Source organism: Eucalyptus grandis, chromosome 6, assembly GCF_016545825.1.
Source record: "Eucalyptus grandis isolate ANBG69807.140 chromosome 6, ASM1654582v1, whole genome shotgun sequence".
Lineage (NCBI taxonomy): Eukaryota > Viridiplantae > Streptophyta > Magnoliopsida > Myrtales > Myrtaceae > Eucalyptus > Eucalyptus grandis.
The window spans coordinates 55,898,279-55,905,882 of record NC_052617.1 but is presented as its reverse complement, the minus strand read 5'-3'; the positions used below and the strand labels follow the sequence as shown (position 1 = coordinate 55,905,882).

At 37.9% G+C, this 7,604-nt stretch overlaps 1 pseudogene; it reads left to right on the top strand.

Annotated features, from left to right (window-relative positions):
• Nucleotides 1–371: 371 nt before the first annotated feature.
• Nucleotides 372–4,475, top strand: LOC104446153 (annotated as a pseudogene).
• The last annotated feature ends 3,129 nt before the right edge of the window (nucleotides 4,476–7,604 follow it).

Sequence of the window (7,604 nt, the reverse complement as noted above, 5' to 3'; positions counted from 1 at the left end):
AGGAATTGGATCGGTGTAGTCCAATTCCTAGGTTCAACCATGAAATTGGCCGAAATGTCTCTAACAAATTCAATATTGCATAAGCTTCTATTTATAGGAAAACAATAATATATTTATCATTAATATCAATGTATCGAATAATATATGTATTGGATAGGGAGATGGACATTCATTATATATGGAGATATACTTACAATGTATGATACAAATGTATAATAAGTACATTAGATAAGATGAATATAATGAATATTCATTCATGTATTTCATAACAAACAATATTTTTATATATTTTATTGGTTGCCTTTTCATTTTATTGTATTATTTTTTTTTTTTTTTTTTTATAATCTAGGAAATCCGCGCACCATACCAACATGGACGACTTGAAAGGCCGGGGTAACGGGGGTAAAACCTAGGGCGACACGTGCTAGCCACCACATACGTGCCACCGTGTAAATCACCCTGCGACGCCTGTGAATCGAACTCCACTCCTTGCATTAGGGGAGAAGCTCACCGCTAGCAGCGCCACCAAGGTGAGTGGTCATTTTATTGTATTATTAATAACATAGATTGCTTTAAATTTTTGCAGTAATCACTTCATGCTTGCCTCATACCATCGCACGGTTGAGTGCAAAAAAGCACGAATAGAACAAGAAAAAAGAAAAAGGAAGAAGATACATGGAATTGAGAATCACACACACATATATATTTATATATAGGAGAAGTAAAGGAAACAGAAGTGAGATTGAACTTTCCTTAATAACATACTCAATTTGGAAGAGGGCTTCATAATTGTTAAAAATCTTCACGGAAACTGATTGGGGATGAATTATAAGGGCAAATTAATCAAATCACAATAAAGATTTCAGCGTTGTTGCGAGGATTTACTTCCCATATTATTATAGATTACATTCTTCCTCTTTTTCCACCTGGAGAGACCGTGCGCTGCAAAAGATATCCGACCTTAGATTTTATTTCGTTCGGTTCCCAACTCGTCTTTAACAGAACCTCTTTCTGTCGCAGAAGTCGAGTGGCTTCGCAAGCGAATGAGCTCTCTCCCTCAGCAAATGCGGCGACCCTGCGAGTAGTGCTGCAAGGATGAGTGCGTCACCCTCGATTCCAGCAGCACGTGCGAGGAGTGCCACGAGAAGGCCAAACAGACTAAGGAAAAGCTCAAGCGAGAGCTCGAGAATTTGAAGGCCGAAGTCGCCTTCTTGAGTTTCTGGTCTCCGACCGGCCGCCACCACCGCCACAGCAGCGGTGGCTCCCATGGCCCCGGGTTAACCGACGTAGTCTTGGTCGCCGCTAAGGACGGTCCCAAGGAGACCCGTCTTCGCCGGTGCCGGCTCATAGGGCTATTCTGGTGAGCATGAATTGCTGATTTTGCTTTGATCTGAATTTTGGTTTTTCTTTGTTTTTTCTCTTATCTCCATTTAAATTTGGTTTTTCTTCTGCCTTTCCCTGATTTCCGTTTGAATTTTAGAACTTCGGGAGAAAGCGCCGTTAGTTTGCAGTTGATTTTTGGGTGGGTTCCAATGCTCTGTTCCTTTGTCCGAGTTCCAATAGCCGGCGTGTCTCATAGGTGATCACTGGTTCAATTACGTCACAAAGAAATTTTAGAATAATTCCTGGTAAAAGTGGGGAAGATAGGATGCGGGGACGCTGTCTTTATGAGTGGTCTTAGTGATCAGCCAACGGAGGTATACTGGATCTTTGTTCGATAGTCTTAATTTCTGCAAAGTACGGGCTTGACTGTGAAATAATGCGAAGGAATAGTGTTATGAATTCAGTTGTCCAGGTCGAGCTATTAAGGTTTCTCAGATCTTTCATTTTAGTTGAGGCAGAGAGGAGTTATAAGAGAGGGAAAGAGCAATGCTCATAGAGGATTTCTTTAGAAGTTTTGTCTTCATTTGGCTCTCGTGGGCATTCTTGCAAACGAGTAATGATAGTTTGTAATGATAGATTTAAGGGGAACCTGTGGTGTATTTGCTGTTGGATTTTTAAGAGAACTTTTATGTGTTCATGAGAATTTGGTTACATGGGATGTTGCTCACACAGTGGTACCTTGGCTTACTAGTCGACAGCAGTCACTCTCTGCCCTCGCCACTTGGAAATCCATGACAGGGTGGTAGCTTCAGTCTGAAAGCAAACAGTGCCCCAAAAGTGATATTACTTGAGAATATTGAGTTAGGGCTCGCATGATTAAGTGCTTCTGATACGCCAGAGGAGGTCTAGACAACCCCTTTAACAAGCTCGCCATTTTGAACTTTCATCCTGTCATATTCTTGAAGAACGTTACTTATGTTGTTAATAGCTGAATGAAATCCTCTAGCCATCTCCTGACCGTCAGTTAAGCCAGCCTTCATATTTCTCGTGCATGAGGATATCAATTAGAAGCAGCCACTTTAGAATTGGCAACACTGTAATGTAACAATCTTCGTTTCAGAAATGACTACGCTTGCTGCAAGCTACTCTTCGGAGATGCTTGGATGGGGTCACATAAAGATTTAAATAATTACTATCCTCATTGTTGTGTATTGGAGCGAAGCTAACCAATTTATATGAAACTGCAATTATTCATCTTAGATTTATACCTTTTGTCCACTTTAAATTTTATATAGTAGGTCACTACCAAACTAGTTCTGTTAGATCACTTCTTTCCTCCACAAACAAGTCTCGACTAAATCATCAAGAGTTCTAAACATATGCATTCAATGATATATATTTTTGGTGATCCGGCCTCAAAAGGATGTTGGACCTCTTCCTTCTCTCTTTTCTGGCCTCAAGAATTGCTTGGACTGGTCTTGGTCTTCTCTCTTCTTCACATAAACTTAACTTTTTTGTGTTTACTTGAGTTTTCAAGATGTAATGCCAAAGTTGGCAGAGTAAATAGTTGTTGAGCGTGTATAATCAGCATTATCAACTCAATATGAATTTCGGTGACTCTTTATCTAGAGACTTGCTGTAAAATTCTGCCACTGTACATGCTTGTGGCCAGATATATATGGTGAAAATGGGGGTTGCATTTATATTTGGAACAGCATTCTGCTAAAGATGCACGTACATCGGACATTTTCACCAACAGATTGTCTTTTACTTCCTAGTCTGATGATAAACTCTCTCTTAGGTTGATCTTGAAGTTTTTATTCATCTATTCAGGCATTAGAAGTACATATTTGTTTTCTTGGACTGGCTTTCTAGATCAGAGAGATTCTCAATTTTATTTTGCATTTGATCCTTAAATTTGCCTGGAATGTGGTTTTGTTGAGTTGAGTGGAATGTTGATCCCAATATGAAGTGACATGTTTAGTAACTGAGCTGCTGGATACTTCATTGATTATGACTCTTTCACAAGATTTGATTTAACTGATGCTTGAGCCACCAGATATGCATTTTGCCTGCTGCTCAGTGCATTTCAATGGAGTTCTCAACTGAAAAATCACAAAAGCTTGAGTTATGGTCTTTCGCTTGGCATACAGGACTCATGAGCCCAACATAATTTTCGTAATTTTCGTAGATAATAATGATAGCAAGGACATGTTCAAAAGCTTTGCTTGCATGCTCATAATATTCATTTCAGGAGTTTCTTCAATTTAGCACACTCCGACACACATTGATAAGATGCATAAACATCTCCTATCAATCTACTTAGTTTCACCCTGCAAGAATTGCATTTCTAAGTGCTCTTAAATTTTCCTTTTACTATCAGGCTGGCCAGTCTGCAGTATTTAAAGCAATGCTCGAGAATGAGATGGAAGAAAGCCGAAATGGCACCATCAAGATAAGTGATGTGTCATACCATGCCCTCCAATTATTTGTTGGCTATCTCTATGTTGAAGCATGCCTCGATGAGCAAATGGCATGTGAGCTTCTGGTATTGGCTGAAAAGTACCAGGTGGAGCGCCTCAAAGCTTATTGTGAGAAGTTCCTGGTATCCAAATTAAATTGGGACAACTCACTCATATGCTATGCCTTTGTGCACCAGCATAATGCGCACCGTCTCCTTGGGGCTGCCTTGTCCTTAATCATGGACAACTTGGATGGACTCAGAAATCATCAAGAATACTTAGAACTCGTTGAAAAGGATCCACGCCTCGTGGTGGAGTTATATGAAGCAATTCTTGCAAAGCAGAAAAAAATGCAGCGCCTAAGGATACTTCTGCGAAATAATAGTCTTGTCTGGAGAAAGGTACTTCGTATCCACGAGAAGGGGGCTTTTTTAGTTTTAATAATCTTTTTCCTACAGGAATAGGACATTCTCAGATGCAATAAAGTACCTCGTATTTTTCCCTCCGCCTCGGGCGGTCTTGCAATACCTTCTACAGCTTGGCCCGCAGCAGTACCTTGACCAACTCCAGGTCCAATAGAAGCAAGCCCGACAGCTAACCCAGCAGCAATAACGGAAGCGGCAGAAATCAGTGGAGCATTTTTTGATTTACTAGTGAAAGCCATTCTTTATGTTCGGTACCATGCATGTGACTTTTTGTTGGTTGATGTATGATAGGGACCAAACTTTGAAATTTTGCCATCTGAGCTCAGAGTTTATTTGTCTCTTTTCTTTAGGTTCTTTTGTTATTAAAAGAAGTGTTTTAAGCCTGAAAATCCTGCCTTCTACTTCGTTGAGGAGGCAATTGTGATATAGCGAAGAGATCCTCTAATAGACATGTAGAAGTTATGTAAGGAAGCATGATATAGGCTGATGGAAACTTATTATCTCGTTGATGCAAGTGTTTTCATTTCATAGATCAAACAGAACCGGTAAAAATTCTCTTCATTCTTGTATTTTCGATTGAGACAACTTATGATGCCTCCCATTACTTTTCTGACTTGGGGCGGCAACTTCTTATTTGTACTCCCGCTTTCCTTTCATTAAAGCTAACTTAATTCCGCAACTTCTAGTGCAGACATTTATTTTCTAGTAATACTTTGGATCTTGATCTGGGTGATGATATTATCATTTTGTTATCTGAAGCATTGGTTGAGATGGATGTTACCTTGAATGTTTATGCATATAAACTTGATACATCTCTACAACTTATACCATTGAGTATGAAGTTAGTTCTGGCCTTCTTTTAAAGAATATTTAATTTGGTAGGGGCTACTTTTGTCTTTGTAATTGTTAAGAATCTTTATGGAAATTAATTATGAATAAACTTCAAAGATAAACTTATTCAATTAAAAATAAAGATTTAGTTATAAAAATATCAATTTGCTGATTATTTTATTGTATTTTATTCGTTATGCATGTCTGCATTTGCATGAAGACGTGGAGAGACCGCGCTTTCTGCAAGCGAAGTAGCTCTCTCGAAGCCCCACTGACCCCTCACCGACCTTAGCTCACTCAGCAAAATGCCGTGATGAGCGCTAGGCTCTTCCCTCGAGGGGAGACCGAGTCATAGAGTGAGTTTGTGTAGTGTAGGTAAATCTGTCAAAAGAGAAGACCCAGGTCGGGATGGATGGGTTTGGATTTGATCATAAATGATCTGACTCAAGTCAACCCATTTAATCTGTTTATGACTTATTTATAGTGCAAATTTTTCGACTCGTACCTAATCGACTCATTTAACTAAACTTAAGAAAATTTATTTCCTATGATTTTTTTTAAAAATGATATTGCTAATATAATTTTATGCAACAAAAATTTAATGGAAAATTTTATAAATTTTTAAAAGTCAAAATTTTAATTATTTGATATTTTAAAAAATCAAAAATTTTAATTATTTTATTTTTACTTTTAGAAAATACATTTTTCTTTTTCTTTTTCTTCTTGGTGGAGCCCAACCAAAGGTGAGCCTCAAACTCGCCGGGCTTGCACGACACCCGGTGAGCTCGAGTCTCACTAGATTGACGAGGCTTGAGCCTCGCTTGGCCAGTCACTAGCCATCATTGTGGTAGGCGAAGGAGGGGAAGAATGGAAAAAAAAAAAAAAAAAGGAAAGAAAAAGAAATATAAAAAATAATTATAATTTTGATTTTTACGAGTTAGAGAGGGAAGAAAAAGATTGTGAGGCTTGGGTTGGAAATGAGTTTTAAATCAAACCTATTTAAGACTCCTTTATCTTAAGTTTTCAATTTGATTAGTCTCTTCTAAAAGTAAGTGATCAATATATGATCAATTTATGATTTAAATGGGTAATATATGGGTCTAAGACTCATTTGACACAGATCTTGCAATGTGTAGCACGTCACGTGCGATGCCTGATTTTTGCATGGAGTGTGACGAGAAGTTCAGTAAGGCTGCGTAAGAGCTCAAGTGATAGATCGGGGACTTGAAGGTCAAGAACTCATCGTTGAGATCCTGGATTGAGTTGTGACCGACCACAACCATCTCAATGACTTGTCTTAATTGTGTTATTTATCTTCCCAGATAATTCTTGAAAAGAAGACTCGTCTTTCGTAGCCACACTTTCGACGCCGAGAAATGTTACCCAAACCAATATCCGTTATCATGCTCCTTCTGGTTGTTTCGATTGGTCTTATTTGTCTCCCTGACTTGTCTCTTGGGTTCGTTCATTAAATGAAATATCAATGAATACGTTAATTTGGACGAAGTCGGAATCAAATCATACAGCGAGGGATGGATAGTCTTGAGACTTAATAATGTACAAATGTTGTAGGGGAATTATGGGAAATCTCCGGTGTATTCTTTGCTTTGTATGTACACCGTGCGTATTGGAGATGTGGCAAGTCAAGATTCACACACACGTCGCTCTCAGCCAATTTGTGCCGAGGATGTTAACATTGTTAAGATTTCAGCTAATCTGTGATTACAACATCCTCAAACAATAGTTTGTGACCATGGCCGATACTTGGAGAATGTATTGAGTAAAGTTAAGCTAATAGGCGATGTTAATTGCGTGCGAAGGAACCGTCGGATATAAATTAAATCTCACTAAAAATTGAAAGCTTTCACATAGTTTATAGGCTTCAATTAATTCCCCCCATCACGTTAGGTATAACCTAAATCTAGTAGCTATCTCCATGTGGAAAAGAATGCCTACTACATTTGTGCGATGATGATAATGAGGTATTGTGTTTTCATTGGTGGATTGACGAAATTAACATTTTGCATCACAAGTCTTAAATCTTATGTACCAAACGCAAGCAGGCTCTTATCCTTTCGATTGACTCAATCAAGTCCTAAATTCACTAAAAGGTTTAATTGAATTCTAACAGTTTTAGTGGTTCAGTTGAATCCTAAATATTTACTAAAAAGTGTAATTAAATCCCAAAATTCATGTTTAGAAGGGCAATTTAAGGGTGCCACATAGGCAACTTCTAAGTTATAATTATGCCATTTTAAGTATTCTTTATCAAAAGGACTTGAGTATACTTTTTGAAAATATGTTTATGACTTAATTAAACCGATTAAAAGGTTTAACACTTATTGCATTATGTATATAAAGTTTAGAACTTCTAGTGCACTATTGATAAGAAAGTAAAACTTTGTCAATATTCTTTCAATATTCATTACTTATATTTTAAAATCTCGTTATTGAGTTTTATCAAACAAGCCATAAGTAACCCATTGCTTGCTCATCCCAGCAAGTGGTTTTGAGTTAATTGACTCTTTTCAATTGATGTTACTTATCATAATCGAACAAATTT